Below are 18,526 nucleotides of genomic sequence, written 5' to 3' on the forward strand. Positions count from 1 at the left end.
TTTCCTCCCTGCATTTCCCTATTAGGAGGGAATAGAAAGGCAGGCTTCCATTCCTCTACCTAGAGCCCCACAATCCTGGCACTGTACCCTCCTGTCCTCTGCACACTCCAACTCATTATAACTAAGCCATTATACTAGCAAACACTCAGTGTACCTAGTGGCATCCTAAACGTGGCTATTGGACTTTGCTATAGTCCCATTAGTGCAAAGACATTTGCAGAGCACCTCTGCCTGCATTGCACACTCCAACTCATTATAACTAAGCCATTATACTAGCAAACACTCAGTGTACCTAGTGGCATCCTAAACGTGGCTATTGGACTGTTGTCTAGACACAAGAGTGCAAAGACATTTGCAGAGCACGTCTGCCTGCATTGCACACTCCAACTCATTATAACTAAGCCATTATACTAGCAAACACTCAGTGTACCTAGTGGCATCCTAAACGTGGCTATTGGACTGTTGTCTAGTCACACTAGTGCAAAGACATTTGCAGAGCACCTCTGCCTGCATTGCACACTCCAACTCATTATAACTAAGCCATTATACTAGCAAACACTCAGTGTACCTAGTGGCATCCTAAACGTGGCTATTGGACTTTGCTATAGTCACACTAGTGCAAAGACATTTGCAGAGCACCTCTGCCTGCATTGCACACTCCAACTCATTATAACTAAGCCATTATACTAGCAAACACTCAGTGTACCTAGTGGCATCCTAAACGTGGCTATTGGACTGTTGTCTAGTCACACTAGTGCAAAGACATTTGCAGAGCACGTCTGCCTGCATTGCACACTCCAACTCATTATAACTAAGCCATTATACTAGCAAACACTCAGTGTACCTAGTGGCATCCTAAACGTGGCTATTGGACTTTGCTATAGTCACACTAGTGCAAAGACATTTGCAGAGCACGTCTGCCTGCATTGCACACTCCAACTCATTATAACTAAGCCATTATACTAGCAAACACTCAGTGTACCTAGTGGCATCCTAAACGTGGCTATTGGACTTTGCTATAGTCACACTAGTGCAAAGACATTTGCAGAGCACGTCTGCCTGCATTGCACACTCCAACTCATTATAACTAAGCCATTATACTAGCAAACACTCAGTGTACCTAGTGGCATCCTAAACGTGGCTATTGGACTTTGCTATAGTCACACTAGTGCAAAGACATTTGCAGAGCACCTCTGCCTGCATTGCACACTCCAACTCATTATAACTAAGCCATTATACTAGCAAACACTCAGTGTACCTAGTGGCATCCTAAACGTGGCTATTGGACTTTGCTATAGTCACACTAGTGCAAAGACATTTGCAGAGCACGTCTGCCTGCATTGCACACTCCAACTCATTATAACTAAGCCATTATACTAGCAAACACTCAGTGTACCTAGTGGCATCCTAAACGTGGCTATTGGACTTTGCTATAGTCACACTAGTGCAAAGACATTTGCAGAGAACGTCTGCCTGCATTGCACACTCCAACTCATTATAACTAAGCCATTATACTAGCAAACACTCAGTGTACCCAGTGGCATCCTAAACGTGGCTATTGGACTGTTGTCTAGTCACACTAGTGCAAAGACATTTGCAGAGCACCTCTGCCTGCATTGCACACTCCAACTCATTATAACTAAGCCATTATACTAGCAAACACTCAGTGTACCTAGTGGCATCCTAAACGTGGCTATTGGACTGTTGTCTAGTCACAGTAGTGCAAAGACATTTGCAGAGCACCTCTGCCTGCATTGCACACTCCAACTCATTATAACTAAGCCATTATACTAGCAAACACTCAGTGTACCTAGTGGCATCCTAAACGTGGTTATTGGACTGTTGTCTAGTCACACTAGTGCAAAGACATTTGCAGAGCACCTCTGCCTGCATTGCACACTCCAACTCATTATAACTAAGCCATTATACTAGCAAACACTCAGTGTACCTAGTGGCATCCTAAACGTGGCTATTGGACTTTGCTATAGTCACACTAGTGCAAAGACATTTGCAGAGCACGTCTGCTTTCATTGCACACTCCAACTCATTATAACTAAGCCATTATACTAGCAAACACTCAGTGTACCTAGTGGCATCCTAAACGTGGCTATTGGACTGTTGTCTAGTCACAGTAGTGCAAAGACATTTGCAGAGCACCTCTGCCTGCATTGCACACTCCAACTCATTATAACTAAGCCATTATACTAGCAAACACTCAGTGTACCTAGTGGCATCCTAAACGTGGCTATTGGACTGTTGTCTAGTCACACTAGTGCAAAGACATTTGCAGAGCACGTCTGCCTGCATTGCACACTCCAACTCATTATAACTAAGCCATTATACTAGCAAACACTCAGTGTACCTAGTGGCATCCTAAACGTGGCTATTGGACTTTGCTATAGTCACACTAGTGCAAAGACATTTGCAGAGCACGTCTGCCTGCATTGCACACTCCAACTCATTATAACTAAGCCATTATACTAGCAAACACTCAGTGTACCTAGTGGCATCCTAAACGTGGCTATTGGACTTTGCTATAGTCACACTAGTGCAAAGACATTTGCAGAGCACGTCTGCCTGCATTGCACACTCCAACTCATTATAACTAAGCCATTATACTAGCAAACACTCAGTGTTCATAGTGGCATCCTAAACGTGGCTATTGGACTTTGCTATAGTCACACTAGTGCAAAGACATTTGCAGAGCACCTCTGCCTGCATTGCACACTCCAACTCATTATAACTAAGCCATTATACTAGCAAACACTCAGTGTACCTAGTGGCATCCTAAACGTGGCTATTGGACTGTTGTCTAGTCACACTAGTGCAAAGACATTTGCAGAGCACGTCTGCCTGCATTGCACACTGCAACTCATTATAACTAAGCCATTATACTAGCAAACACTCAGTGTACCTAGTGGCATCCTAAACGTGGCTATTGGACTGTTGTCTAGTCACAGTAGTGCAAAGACATTTGCAGAGCACCTCTGCCTGCATTGCACACTCCAACTCATTATAACTAAGCCATTATACTAGCAAACACTCAGTGTACCTAGTGGCATCCTAAACGTGGCTATTGGACTTTGCTATAGTCACACTAGTGCAAAGACATTTGCAGAGCACGTCTGCCTGCATTGCACACTCCAACTCATTATAACTAAGCCATTATACTAGCAAACACTCAGTGTACCTAGTGGCATCCTAAACGTGGCTATTGGACTTTGCTATAGTCACACTAGTGCAAAGACATTTGCAGAGAACGTCTGCCTGCATTGCACACTCCAACTCATTATAACTAAGCCATTATACTAGCAAACACTCAGTGTACCCAGTGGCATCCTAAACGTGGCTATTGGACTGTTGTCTAGTCACACTAGTGCAAAGACATTTGCAGAGCACCTCTGCCTGCATTGCACACTCCAACTCATTATAACTAAGCCATTATACTAGCAAACACTCAGTGTACCTAGTGGCATCCTAAACGTGGCTATTGGACTGTTGTCTAGTCACAGTAGTGCAAAGACATTTGCAGAGCACCTCTGCCTGCATTGCACACTCCAACTCATTATAACTAAGCCATTATACTAGCAAACACTCAGTGTACCTAGTGGCATCCTAAACGTGGCTATTGGACTGTTGTCTAGTCACACTAGTGCAAAGACATTTGCAGAGCACCTCTGCCTGCATTACACACTCCAACTCATTATAACTAAGCCATTATACTAGCAAACACTCAGTGTACCTAGTGGCATCCTAAACGTGGCTATTGGACTTTGCTATAGTCACACTAGTGCAAAGACATTTGCAGAGCACGTCTGCTTTCATTGCACACTCCAACTCATTATAACTAAGCCATTATACTAGCAAACACTCAGTGTACCTAGTGGCATCCTAAACGTGGCTATTGGACTGTTGTCTAGTCACAGTAGTGCAAAGACATTTGCAGAGCACCTCTGCCTGCATTGCACACTCCAACTCATTATAACTAAGCCATTATACTAGCAAACACTCAGTGTACCTAGTGGCATCCTAAACGTGGCTATTGGACTGTTGTCTAGTCACACTAGTGCAAAGACATTTGCAGAGCACCTCTGCCTGCATTGCACACTCCAACTCATTATAACTAAGCCATTATACTAGCAAACACTCAGTGTACCTAGTGGCATCCTAAACGTGGCTATTGGACTTTGCTATAGTCACACTAGTGCAAAGACATTTGCAGAGCACCTCTGCCTGCATTGCACACTCCAACTCATTATAACTAAGCCATTATACTAGCAAACACTCAGTGTACCTAGTGGCATCCTAAACGTGGCTATTGGACTGTTGTCTAGTCACACTAGTGCAAAGACATTTGCAGAGCACGTCTGCCTGCATTGCACACTCCAACTCATTATAACTAAGCCATTATACTAGCAAACACTCAGTGTACCTAGTGGCATCCTAAACGTGGCTATTGGACTTTGCTATAGTCACACTAGTGCAAAGACATTTGCAGAGCACGTCTGCCTGCATTGCACACTCCAACTCATTATAAGTAAGCCATTATACTAGCAAACACTCAGTGTACCTAGTGGCATCCTAAACGTGGCTATTGGACTTTGCTATAGTCACACTAGTGCAAAGACATTTGCAGAGCACGTCTGCCTGCATTGCACACTCCAACTCATTATAACTAAGCCATTATACTAGCAAACACTCAGTGTACCTAGTGGCATCCTAAACGTGGCTATTGGACTTTGCTATAGTCACACTAGTGCAAAGACATTTGCAGAGCACCTCTGCCTGCATTGCACACTCCAACTCATTATAACTAAGCCATTATACTAGCAAACACTCAGTGTACCTAGTGGCATCCTAAACGTGGCTATTGGACTGTTGTCTAGTCACACTAGTGCAAAGACATTTGCAGAGCACGTCTGCCTGCATTGCACACTCCAACTCATTATAACTAAGCCATTATACTAGCAAACACTCAGTGTACCTAGTGGCATCCTAAACGTGGCTATTGGACTGTTGTCTAGTCACACTAGTGCAAAGACATTTGCAGAGCACCTCTGCCTGCATTGCACACTCCAACTCATTATAACTAAGCCATTATACTAGCAAACACTCAGTGTACCTAGTGGCATCCTAAACGTGGCTATTGGACTTTGCTATAGTCACACTAGTGCAAAGACATTTGCAGAGCACGTCTGCCTGCATTGCACACTCCAACTCATTATAACTAAGCCATTATACTAGCAAACACTCAGTGTACCTAGTGGCATCCTAAACGTGGCTATTGGACTTTGCTATAGTCACACTAGTGCAAAGACATTTGCAGAGAACGTCTGCCTGCATTGCACACTCCAACTCATTATAACTAAGCCATTATACTAGCAAACACTCAGTGTACCTAGTGGCATCATAAACGTGGCTATTGGACTGTTGTCTAGTCACACTAGTGCAAAGACATTTGCAGAGCACCTCTGCCTGCATTGCACACTCCAACTCATTATAACTAAGCCATTATACTAGCAAACACTCAGTGTACCTAGTGGCATCCTAAACGTGGCTATTGGACTGTTGTCTAGTCACAGTAGTGCAAAGACATTTGCAGAGCACCTCTGCCTGCATTGCACACTCCAACTCATTATAACTAAGCCATTATACTAGCAAACACTCAGTGTACCTAGTGGCATCCTAAACGTGGCTATTGGACTGTTGTCTAGTCACACTAGTGCAAAGACATTTGCAGAGCACCTCTGCCTGCATTGCACACTCCAACTCATTATAACTAAGCCATTATACTAGCAAACACTCAGTGTACCTAGTGGCATCCTAAACGTGGCTATTGGACTTTGCTATAGTCACACTAGTGCAAAGACATTTGCAGAGCACGTCTGCTTTCATTGCACACTCCAACTCATTATAACTAAGCCATTATACTAGCAAACACTCAGTGTACCTAGTGGCATCCTAAACGTGGCTATTGGACTGTTGTCTAGTCACAGTAGTGCAAAGACATTTGCAGAGCACCTCTGCCTGCATTGCACACTCCAACTCATTATAACTAAGCCATTATACTAGCAAACACTCAGTGTACCTAGTGGCATCCTAAACGTGGCTATTGGACTGTTGTCTAGTCACACTAGTGCAAAGACATTTGCAGAGCACCTCTGCCTGCATTGCACACTCCAACTCATTATAACTAAGCCATTATACTAGCAAACACTCAGTGTACCTAGTGGTATCCTAAACGTGGCTATTGGACTTTGCTATAGTCACACTAGTGCAAAGACATTTGCAGAGCACGTCTGCCTGCATTGCACACTCCAACTCATTATAACTAAGCCATTATACTAGCAAACACTCAGTGTACCTAGTGGCATCCTAAACGTGGCTATTGGACTTTGCTATAGTCACACTAGTGCAAAGACATTTGCAGAGCACGTCTGCCTGCATTGCACACTCCAACTCATTATAACTAAGCCATTATACTAGCAAACACTCAGTGTACCTAGTGGCATCCTAAACGTGGCTATTGGACTTTGCTATAGTCACACTAGTGCAAAGACATTTGCAGAGCACGTCTGCCTGCATTGCACACTCCAACTCATTATAACTAAGCCATTATACTAGCAAACACTCAGTGTACCTAGTGGCATCCTAAACGTGGCTATTGGACTTTGCTATAGTCACACTAGTGCAAAGACATTTGCAGAGCACGTCTGCCTGCATTGCACACTCCAACTCATTATAACTAAGCCATTATACTAGCAAACACTCAGTGTACCTAGTGGCATCCTACACGTGGCTATTGGACTGTTGTCTAGTCACACTAGTGCAAAGACATTTGCAGAGCACCTCTGCCTGCATTGCACACTCCAACTCATTATAACTAAGCCATTATACTAGCAAACACTCAGTGTACCTAGTGGCATCCTAAACGTGGCTATTGGACTTTGCTATAGTCACACTAGTGCAAAGACATTTGCAGAGCACGTCTGCCTGCATTGCACACTCCAACTCATTATAACTAAGCCATTATACTAGCAAACACTCAGTGTACCTAGTGGCATCCTAAACGTGGCTATTGGACTGTTGTCTAGTCACACTAGTGCAAAGACATTTGCAGAGCACCTCTGCCTGCATTGCACACTCCAACTCATTATAACTAAGCCATTATACTAGCAAACACTCAGTGTACCTAGTGGCATCCTAAACGTGGCTATTGGACTGTTGTCTAGTCACACTAGTGCAAAGACATTTGCAGAGCACCTCTGCCTGCATTGCACACTCCAACTCATTATAACTAAGCCATTATACTAGCAAACACTCAGTGTACCTAGTGGCATCCTAAACGTGGCTATTGGACTGTTGTCTAGTCACAGTAGTGCAAAGACATTTGCAAAGCACCTCTGCCTGCATTGCACACTCCAACTCATTATAACTAAGCCATTATACTAGCAAACACTCAGTGTACCTAGTGGCATCCTAAACGTGGCTATTGGACTTTGCTATAGTCACACTAGTGCAAAGACATTTGCAGAGCACGTCTGCCTGCATTGCACACTCCAACTCATTATAACTAAGCCATTATACTAGCAAACACTCAGTGTACCTAGTGGCATCCTAAACGTGGCTATTGGACTTTGCTATAGTCACACTAGTGCAAAGACATTTGCAGAGCACCTCTGCCTGCATTGCACACTCCAACTCATTATAACTAAGCCATTATACTAGCAATTTTTGCTGCCAGTTTAAGGGCCGTAGTTGCATTGTCAGGGATATTTATTCTTTATTATTCTGCTGTTAATAAAGCTAGACCACCACTGCAATCTACACCACCTCTCAATTTTTACTACCACATTTTCAGTCCACAATCTTGTCGCAATCAACATGAGTGGCAAAATGACAGATGCTGGTGGAAAGGGGAAGAGGCATGGTGGAAAAGGCAAAAAAGGTTTTGTCCGTGGGGAAGGTGGCAAAGCTCCATTATCATCTGCTGAAGATAGACCATCTACCAGCAAAAGTAAGATGTCTACTACTTACCGTGGACAATCCGATGTGCTCCCTTTTTTACGGACACGAACAACAGGAACAAAGGTAGATGATGGGCAAAAAAGGAAAATGCTTGAATGGATCTCAAGTGGTCCAACAAGTGCCCTCTCAGCCACTTCAAGTACCGCATCCAAAAAACACCAGTCCTCTGAGTTGTCATCCCAATCAAACTTGATTTCTCCCAGCTCTGAAGTCTCCATCAGCCCTGCACAGTATGGTGGAACTGAGATGGCTGAGTCTGCAGAGCTGTTCAGTCACACTATAGCCTGGGAATCAGAGGTCTGCTCCCAAGCTACAGTGAGTACAGAACAGGAAATGGTCTGCAGTGATGCCCAGAACCTTTGTGACTCTGATTCAGGCCGTGAGGACAAAGTTTCGGAGCATAATGTTGACCCTTTGTCACAAACTGTAACACCTGTGGTTATAGACAATGAGGAACATACTGATGAAGATGAGACTCAGATACCCGATTGGGATGACAACTTAAATATTCGGTCAGGGCAAGAAGAGGCTCGGTCAGAGGGGGAGGGGAGTGCAAACACAACAATTGATGATGAAGTTCTAGATCCCACCTACTGTCAACCCACAGTCAGGCACTCGAGGAGGTCAACAGAGGTGGTGGAGGAGGATGCAACTGATGACGAAGTTACCTTGCGCCTTCCTGGACAGAGTCGGAGTACTGGTAGCACGTCTACAACTGCATCCTCAGCCACCACTCTGCCTCTGAGCATTATTCGGGGTGGATCATCAGGTCGCATGGCCTCTAAGCCTTGCCTAGCCTGGTCCTTTTTTGACATAGAAAAAGATCGCCCAAATTATGTGATCTGTAAAATTTGTCATGGTTCTCTTAGTAGAGGTCAAAACCTCAGCAGTTTGACAACTTCTTCCATGAATCGTCACATGAATAAATATCATATGGACCGGTGGGAAGCTCACCGTGCTGCAATGCGGCCTAGCGGAGCGAACCATCCACCGCCTGCCCCTTCCAGTGCATCCGCGCGCTCGTCATCTTCTAGGACTGTGGGGACAGTTGTCACACCTGTTTTTCCACCCACAACTTCCACCACTGTAACCGCAACAGGCAGTTTGCTTGGTAGGTCGTCAGTTGTTTTGGAAGGGGAAACAAGTGAGTGTGTACAGCTGTCTCAGACATCGATAGCACCAACTTTGGATGAAGGCAACATCATGTCTCCGCCTGCACTTTCCTCACAAACCTGCATTTTTCCAGGGACACCCTACTCAACACCGTCTACACACAGCAGCCAGATCTCTGTCCCTCAGATGTGGACAATTAAAAGGCCATTTCCTGCGACCCATGACAAAGCTAAGAGGTTGACTCTATCCCTCTGTAAGCTGTTGGCTACAGAAATGCTGCCTTTCCGCCTAGTGGACACACAGGATTTTAGAGACCTTATGTCTGTCGCTGTGCCCCAGTACCAGATGCCTAGTCGCCACTACTTCTCTAAGAAAGGTGTGCCCGCGCTACACCAGCATGTCGCACACAACATCACCGCTTCCTTGAGAAACTCTGTGTGTGAACGGGTGCATTTCACCACCGATACTTGGACCAGTAAGCATGGACAGGGACGTTACATGTCGCTGACTGGGCACTGGGTAACTATGGTGATAGATGGTGAAGGGTCTGCTGCACAAGTCTTGCCGTCCCCACGACTTGTGTGTCAATCCTCTGTCTGTCCAAGTTCCGCCACTGCTTCTGCATCCTCCACCTCATCTGGGTCCTCCACCTCCGCCCCAAGCCTGCCTGGTCAGGCCACCAGCGTTCTCACTGCGCAGAAGGAATGACGCACCCCTCATTACTATGCTGGCAGCAGAGCGCAACGGCATCAGGCGGTCTTTAGCTTGACATGTCTTGGGAATAAGAGTCACACAGCTGAGGAGTTGTGGTCAGCTCTGCGGTCCGAGTTTAATAAATGGTTGTCTCCACTCAACCTGCAGCCTGGTAAGGCCGTGTGCGACAATGCTGCAAACCTGGGTGCGGCCCTTCGCCTGGGCAAGGTGACACACGTACCTTGTATGGCTCACGTGTTGAACCTTGTCGTGTAGCAATTTTTAACACAGTATCCCGGCCTAGATGGCCTTCTGAACAGGGCACGAAAACTGTCTGCTCACTTCCGCCGTTCAAGCGCCGCAGCTGAGCGACTTGCATCGCTCCAGAAGTCTTTCGGCCTGCCGGTTCATCGCCTGAAATGCGATGTGGCGACACGCTGGAATTCAACTCTCCACATGTTACAGCGACTGTGGCAGCACCGCCGTGCCCTGGTGCAATACGTCATGACGTATAGCCTGGGCCAACGAGATGCAGAGGTGGGGCAGATCACCCTGATGGAGTGGTCTCAGATCAAGGACCTATGCACCCTTCTGCACAGTTTCGACATGGCGACGAATATGTTTAGCGCTGACAATGCCATTATCAGCATGACGATTCCAGTCATTTACATGCTGGAACACACGCTAAACACTATTCGGAGTCAGGGGGTGGGACAACAGGAAGGGGAGGAACTACAGGAGGATTCATATGCGCAAGACACAACAACATCACCAAGGTCCAGACGTTCATCATCACCAAGGCGCCAGGCATGGGAGCATGGGGGACAGGGATCAACAAGGGCGCATGGTAGCAGGCGAGATGTTGAGGAAGGTGCAGGAGGACATGAAGAAATGGAGGACGAACTGTCCATGGACATGGAAGACTCAGCAGATGAGGGAGACCTTGGTCAAATTTCAGTTGAAAGAGGTTGGGGGGAGATGTCAGAGGAAGAAAGAACGGTTAGCACCTCTATGCCACAAACACAGCGTGGACTTGGTCCGCATGGCTGCGCAAGACACATGAGTGCCTTCTTGTTGCACTACCTCCAACATGACCCTCGTATTGTCAAAATTAGAAGTGATGATGACTACTGGATTGCCACACTATTAGATCCCCGGTACAAGTCCAAATTTTGTGACATAATTCCAGCCATAGAAAGGGACGCACGTATGCAGGAGTATCAGCAGAAGCTGTTACTCGATCTTAGATCCGCTTTTCCACCAAACAACCGTGCAGGTGCAGGGAGTGAATCTCCCAGTTGTAACTTGACAAACATGGGATGGTCTCGTCATCTTCAACAGTCTACACGTACCAGTAGGACCGTATCTGGTGCTGGTAACAGCAATTTTATGGAATCTTTTCATAATTTTTTTAGACCCTCCTTTGCAAGGCCACCAGAGACAACAAGTCTGACACATAGTCAACGGCTGGAGAGGATGATACAGGAGTATCTCCAAATGAACATCGATGCCATGACTGTGCAACTGGAGCCTTGCTCCTTTTGGGCTTCAAACCTAGAAAAATGGCCAGAGCTCGCAACTTACGCCTTGGAGATTTTGTCGTGTCCAGCTGCCAGCGTTGTCTCTGAACGTGTCTTCAGTGCTGCTGGGTGTGTGCTGACAGATAAGCGCACGCGTCTGTCCAGTGACAATGTGGACAGACTGACGTTCATCAAAATGAACAAGTCATGGATCCAGAAGGAATTTACAACCCCTGTGTCATCCTGGGGAGAGTAAATGCTTGTGGATTTGGAACGTGCTTGATGCAAATCTAGCTGTGAAGTGTACAACTAGGGCACAAGTGCTGCCACTGAAGGGGTGGGTGTGTGTGGGGCACAATTTTTGGAAAAAAAGGGAGACTCCGCTTGGAGTAACCCTTGCTTACATTGTTTTTAAAAGAAGCCAAGATGAACAAGTCATGGTTCAGCAAAGACTTTATCTACCTACCCCGGTGTCATGCTGGGGACGGTTAATTATGGCGTATTTTTGAATGTGCTTGATGCAAATCTAGCTGTGAAGTGTACAACTAGGGCACAAGTGCTGCCACTGAATGGGTGGGTGTGTGTGGGGCACAATTTTTGGAAAAAAAGGGAGACTCCGCTTGGAGTAACCCTTGCTTACATTGTTTTTAAAAGAAGCCAAGATGAACAAGTCATGGTTCAGCAAAGACTTTATCTACCTACCCCGGTGTCATGCTGGGGACGGTTAATTATGGCGTATTTTTGAATGTGCTTGATGCAAATCTAGCTGTGAAGTGTACAACTAGGGCACAAGTGCTGCAACTGAATGGGTGGGTGTGTGTGGGGCACAATTTTTTGAAAAAAGGGAGACTCCGCTTGGAGTAACCCTTGCTTACATTGTTTTTAAAAGAAGCCAAGATGAACAAGTCATGGTTCAGCAAAGACTTTATCTACCTACCCCGGTGTCATGCTGGGGACGGTTAATTATGGCGTATTTTTGAATGTGCTTGATGCAAATCTAGCTGTGAAGTGTACAACTAGGGCACAAGTGCTGCCACTGAATGGGTGGGTGTGTGTGGGGCACAATTTTTTGAAAAAAGGGAGACTCCGCTTGGAGTAACCCTTGCTTGCTGTGTTTTTAAAAGAAGCCAAGATGAACAGAGCTGGGGTCAGGAAAGACTTTGCTACCTACCCCGGTGTCATCCTGGGGACGGATAAGAATGGCGTATTTTTGAATGTGCTTGATGCAAATCTAGCTGTGAATTGTACAACTGGGGCACAACTGCTGCCACTGAATGGGTGGGTGTGTGTGGGGCCCAATTTTTGGAAAAAAAGGGAGACTACGCTTGGAGTCACCTTGCGGTGTTTTACATGATTTTAGAAGGGCGTGCCATGCCTATATCTGTGTGTCCTCCTCTTTTTCCTTGTCCAGCTGTTTTGTTTTCGCATGAGTATATGTCCTTGTCACTTTCCCATGTGTTTGTGTTGTGTTGTGAGTCATTTGTCACCTTTTGGACACCTTTGAGGGTGTTTTCTAGGTGTTTTTCTGTGTTTGTGATTGCCTGCCATTGTTTCCTATGCAGTTCGAGTTCGGTTCGTCGAACGTTCGACGAGCCGAACTCGAACGGGACCTCCGTTCGGCGAACCGACCTCGAGCCGAACCGGGACCGGTTCGCTCATCTCTACTCAGGAGCTCAACCTGCATTACATCTGGCTGACGATGGCTGTATTACACAGCCAGCACCTGCCTCTAATGGTACATTACTCTGAGAGCTAATTTAATACCCAAAAGAATGTAGAAATGCATTTCTATGTAAAAGTGACTTACTGTTCATGTGTTCAGTTTTCTTTGTGTCTGGTAACTGACTCAGGTTTCCAAAGAATGTGTGTCACGCTCCCCGGCTCCCCTGCCATGCTCCCCGGCTCCCCTGCCATGCTCCCCGGCTCCTCTGCCATGCTCCCCGGCTCCCCTGCCTTGCTTACCGGCTCCCCTGCGACGCTTCCCCGCTCTCAGGTTGCGCTCCGCCGCTCCCGTGCCAGGCTTCCCGGTTCCCCGCTCCACAGCCTTCCTGCTCCATCGCCTGCGGTCCCCAGGCAGCCCGGTCCCCGCTCCCGGCGCCCGTCAGCAACTCGGCCCCAGCCTGGCTCTCCTGCCTCCTGTTCACCGCTCCCTGCTCTGGCTTCTGGCACCCGGGCCTCGCGCATGCGCATTAGGGCGCGCGCGCGGTCATTGACCCTCTCTTAAAGGGCCAGTGTCCTCCAACAGGATATTGAAGAATCAGGTACAGGGTATATAGGGGAATCCTTTCCAAGTGGGCGGGGCCTGTTCTTCATGTTTTGCTAAGCTAGGAGTCAGGTCTCCTTGTGTCTTGCGGTATACTTACCTATCTCTCTCCTAGAGCCGCTCCTGCCTCACCATCCGGTCCTGACGATTCCCGAACCCCGAACGGTGACTGTCCGCCATCCCGTCAGTCCATACCATCTCTGATCCCTGTGGTGACCCGTCTTCTCGCTCCGTCGGTTCCGGACTCTGCCTGACAACATCTCGGCCTCCGAACCTGAGCTCCGTCATCCGGACTACCTTCGGTGACTCCGTGGTCCCAGGGACTTCTACACTCCACTCCTTTGAACGGACTGTCCTGCTACCTGTAGTGCTCCGGCTACCGGACCCCTTGCCTTCAGTGAGGTGTTCGGCCCAGTGGATCCACCTCCTGGGTCTGCCCGTCCACCTGGCCCTAACAGAATGCACCTGTGAAGATTAGCCGGTGGGTGGGTTTCACTGGAAACCATGAATTTTGCTAAATATTATACTATTGTGGTATATAGTATAAGTGACTGGAGATCCATCCGCGACTGTAAAGGACCCGTTACACGCTATAATATATCTAACGATATGTCGTCGGGGGTCATGTTGTTAGTAATGCACATCCGGCATGGTTTGACATATCGTAGCGTGTGACAGCTACGGGCGACTGTGAATGAGCAAAAATACTCACCTTATCGTTGCTCGTTGACATGTCGCTCATTTTCCAAAAATCGATCGTCCTTCTGCGCGCCGGTTGTTCATTGTTCCCGAGGCAGCACACATTGCTATGTGTGACACCGCAGGAACGACGAACATCTCCTTACCTGCGGCCGCCGGCAATGCGGAAGGAAGGAGGTGGGCGGGATGTTACGTCCCGCTCATCTTCGCCCTTCTGCTTCTATTGGGTGGCCCCTGTGTGACATCGCTGTGACGCTGAACATCCCTCCCGCTTCAGGAAGAAGATGTTCGCCGACCACAGCGAGGTCGTTCGGGAGGTAAGTACGTGTGACCGGGGGTTACCGACTTTGTGCGACACGGGCAACAAATTGTCCGTAACGCACAAATGATGGGGGCAGGTGCGATCGCACATGCGAACGCACGATAAATCGACGCGTGTAACGGGCCCTTTAGCCTCACATGTCTACAGATCAGCTGACATGTGTGGGGATTACAGTGGTCTCGCTGCGGGGGCCTGTAGCAACCAGAGGGAGGCGACCAAGGATGTGCCAGTATATCCTCGGTCGTAAAGGAGTTAAATTAATCAATTTGATCAATAAATACTATGAAGAGAAAAAAAATCAGAACGCTTTTTTGGCCACCACAACTTCACAAAAAATTGAAGAAGCAATTAAAACATCATATCTACACCATATTGGTATTCATAAAAAAATACTTTATTTGAATAAAGACTCTCCCACATGGCCTCATTCACCAATTTATTAAATTAAAAAATCCTGGAAGTTCCAACAGTAATCCAACAGGTAATGTCCTACACCATGATGCCCACCGATTCCTATGGAGTCTTGTTCAGAGAAAGTTCTCAGACTCAGGGTCCATAGGTTACTGCCAGTCATTGCCAGCCCTGGATTTTATTTATTTATTTGTCAGATTTTGTATGCTGCCCTTCTCCTAAGACTCAGAGCAGCTCACATATATTCGGCAACATTGTCCCATTGGGGCTCACAATCTAAATTCCCCATCAGTATGTTTTTGGAGTGTGGGAGGAAACTGGAAAACCCGAATAAAACCCACACAAACACGGGGAGAACATACAAACTCCTTGCAGATGTTGTCCTTGCCCAGGACCCCAGCGCCGCAAGGCTGCAGTGCTAACCACTGAGCCACCGCCCGTGGGTTTTGATGTCAGTAACCTTACATGAATTGACCACTCTTGCAGGCGCCAGATATGGAGTTTCCCAAGAGATGTAAAGTCATGTAAGGTTACTGACGTCAAGGCCCGTGAGAAAATCCAGGGCTGGTGCTGACTGGCAGTAACCTATGGACCCTCTTTCTGAGACCTTTCTCAGAAACAGACTCCATAGTAATCAATTGGCATTGTGGGACATTACCTGTTTAATCATTGTCAGAATTCCCAGGATTTTTATTTAAGGGCAGGTTGGGAATCTTAATTCAAAAAAAGTAAGTTTTCCTATGGGGTTTTTTAACCATTCACTTGCCAGGTTAATAATGGGGGCTGTCTATCCTTTACTAACCTCTAAACTTGATATCATCTTTCAATTCACAGCTGACATCAACTCCATTACTTATTACCCGAAATACCACAGGACCAGGGCTATGAGAAGAGCCAGGGAAAGCACCAGATTTGATCTATCCAATGATTGCACCATGTTTGAGGCTTCTGCCACACTCACGTGTAAAAAACGTACGTGTGCTGTAGTCCGTTTTTTGTGTCCGTGTGCCGTATTTTCTGTCCGTTTTTCACCTCCGTGTAGTGTCCGTATGCATATCGTGTGTGATACGTGTGTACGTGTGTGCGTTTTCCTGTGCGTGACATACGTCAGTGTGTGTTCCGTGTGCAGTCCGTTTTTTTGTGCGTGTTTCACATGTTTCACACATTGAGATAATGGTGATCAGTTGGAATTAAATGACACATAGGTGTATGTGATTAGGACATAAATATAAGTTACCTATAAACTGTTTCCTGCTTGTATTCTGCCTTGGAGCACCTATGTGTTTTGACAAATTTTTAGCAATGCCATTATCCACGGAGGCCTTAGTGTTTTTATGTTGGATTATATCTCGTCGTTTTGGCGTTAGACGTCACATGTTGCAGTATGATAATGTAAGAAGAAACAGATTGTGGGTGCATCCACTAATCATGATGCGGCCTATGCATGGTCATTTCCTTACTTTATTTTTTGAGTTACGGAATTTCCCAGATAAGTTTTTTTCATACTGCCGTTTGTCAGTTGAGAGTTTTGATTACTTACTAAATATTTTACGACCTCATTTGCAACATCAGGACACTTGGATGCGGCTTTCCATTTCCCCAGAGGAGAGATTTATGGTGACTCTGAGGTATTTGTTGTTTTTTCATTCTTTTTCAAATGTGTTATGTTTCACATTGAAATGTGTAATTGATATTTCTTGATCTCATCTCAGTTTTTAATCAATGTTTGTTTTATTTATTTTTTTTTTTTCTTTAAAAAAACATATTGCTAATTGAAAATCATTGTTTGTCTTGTGTTCATAGATTCTTGGCGACTGGTCAATCTTTTAGTGCTTTACATTTTGATTTTTTGTTGGGGAGATCAACCATTGCCGTTATAGTACGTCACACATGCGACATGATATGGCAACATTTAAAAGACCAAATGATGCCTCAGCCAAACAGAGAAGATTGGTTGAAAATCTCTAAGGGCTTCAAGGACTCTGTGGACTTTCCTAACTGCATAGGAGCTTTGGATGGCAAGCATTTCAGAGTTAAAAAACCACCAAACTCTGGTTCACGTTATTTCAATTTTCATAAGTTTTTTTCGGTTGTTATTTTGGCATTGGTTGACACAGAATACCGTTTTATTTATGCTGACATTGGGGCCTATGGTAGTGCCTCAGATGCCCGTATTTTCCGTTCATCAAGATTAGCCCAACGCCTGCAAGAAAATTCATTATTGATCCCACCCCCAGTTGCCCTACCTGGTACATCTGGACCGTTGGCACCATATGTGATGGTAGCAGATGCAGGATTTGCATTATCAAAACATGTTATGCGACCATATCCAAGGAGATCAATTGATGACAGGAAACAGTACTTTAATAATCGCCTAACTAAAGCAAGACGTTATGTGGAGTGTGCATTTGGTATTTTAGCTAACAAATGGCGCATTTATCACACAACTATTCAGTTGCAGCCAAACTCTGTCAAATCTGTCATCAAGGCTACCATAGTGCTTCACAATTTCTGTCGGATACATGAAGGAGGAAATTATGTTGATGATGAATCTGAGATAAACCATGTTGTTAATCCAACAGGTGAACCTATGTCTCATAATTCCGTGACATCTGGCTTGCAAATTAGAAAATTATTTACTGATTACTTTAATTTTTTTGATGCTAATAATAATATTGATGTTTGTTAACATTGTTATGTGTTTTTTTTGTTAAAACGTCTTATTTGCACTTAGATGAAAATGTTTAATTAGTTGAAACAATCTAAGAGCTAAAAGCGTACTTGTATTAAAGTGAAACGGCGTTAATCACCAACTGACATTTCTGTTAACAACATGGATTTCTGAATGTTGTATGTATGTGTTTGTACATTTCTGTGTTAGTATCCTGTTTTGTTGTTTGTTGAAACTTACAAAAATAATAATGTTAATAGTCTATGGTAAAAATGCAATATTATATATAAATATACAAAAAAACCATAATCATTATTTTGAAAACATATTTTTTTATTAATAATATGCCTATTATTACATAAAGTAAAGATGGTTTTTTGTTATTTTCCCAATAACAAATGAAAATCGTGCTCATCTTCTCTTATCTTTTACAAAGGTAAAAATTTTAATTATTATCTTTACAAAATTTTAAGACACTTTACTTAAATGTATAAACTTGTCAAAATTTTTACATTGCTTGCAATGTTGGTAAATTGTCAACCAATTATGTTTGTCTCATGTTGGACATTGACATAGACATAATAATTTGTAACTTGTTTTTGAGAAAATATGAACTCATCTACCCATCAAATTAGTTGGGTACAATTGTGTTCATAAAAAATTAACATATCCATGGCATAAAACATATATGTCATCCGGCACCAAATATAAACACACACATGCCTTTGTTTTTTTAAGACTGATTTTAAACATTTTTGGCAATCCTTTTTTTTTTTGGTCACATTCATTGTTTGTTGAATGTAAAG

This window comes from Anomaloglossus baeobatrachus, chromosome 7 (genome assembly GCF_048569485.1).
Source record: "Anomaloglossus baeobatrachus isolate aAnoBae1 chromosome 7, aAnoBae1.hap1, whole genome shotgun sequence".
In the NCBI taxonomy this organism is placed as follows: domain Eukaryota; kingdom Metazoa; phylum Chordata; class Amphibia; order Anura; family Aromobatidae; genus Anomaloglossus; species Anomaloglossus baeobatrachus.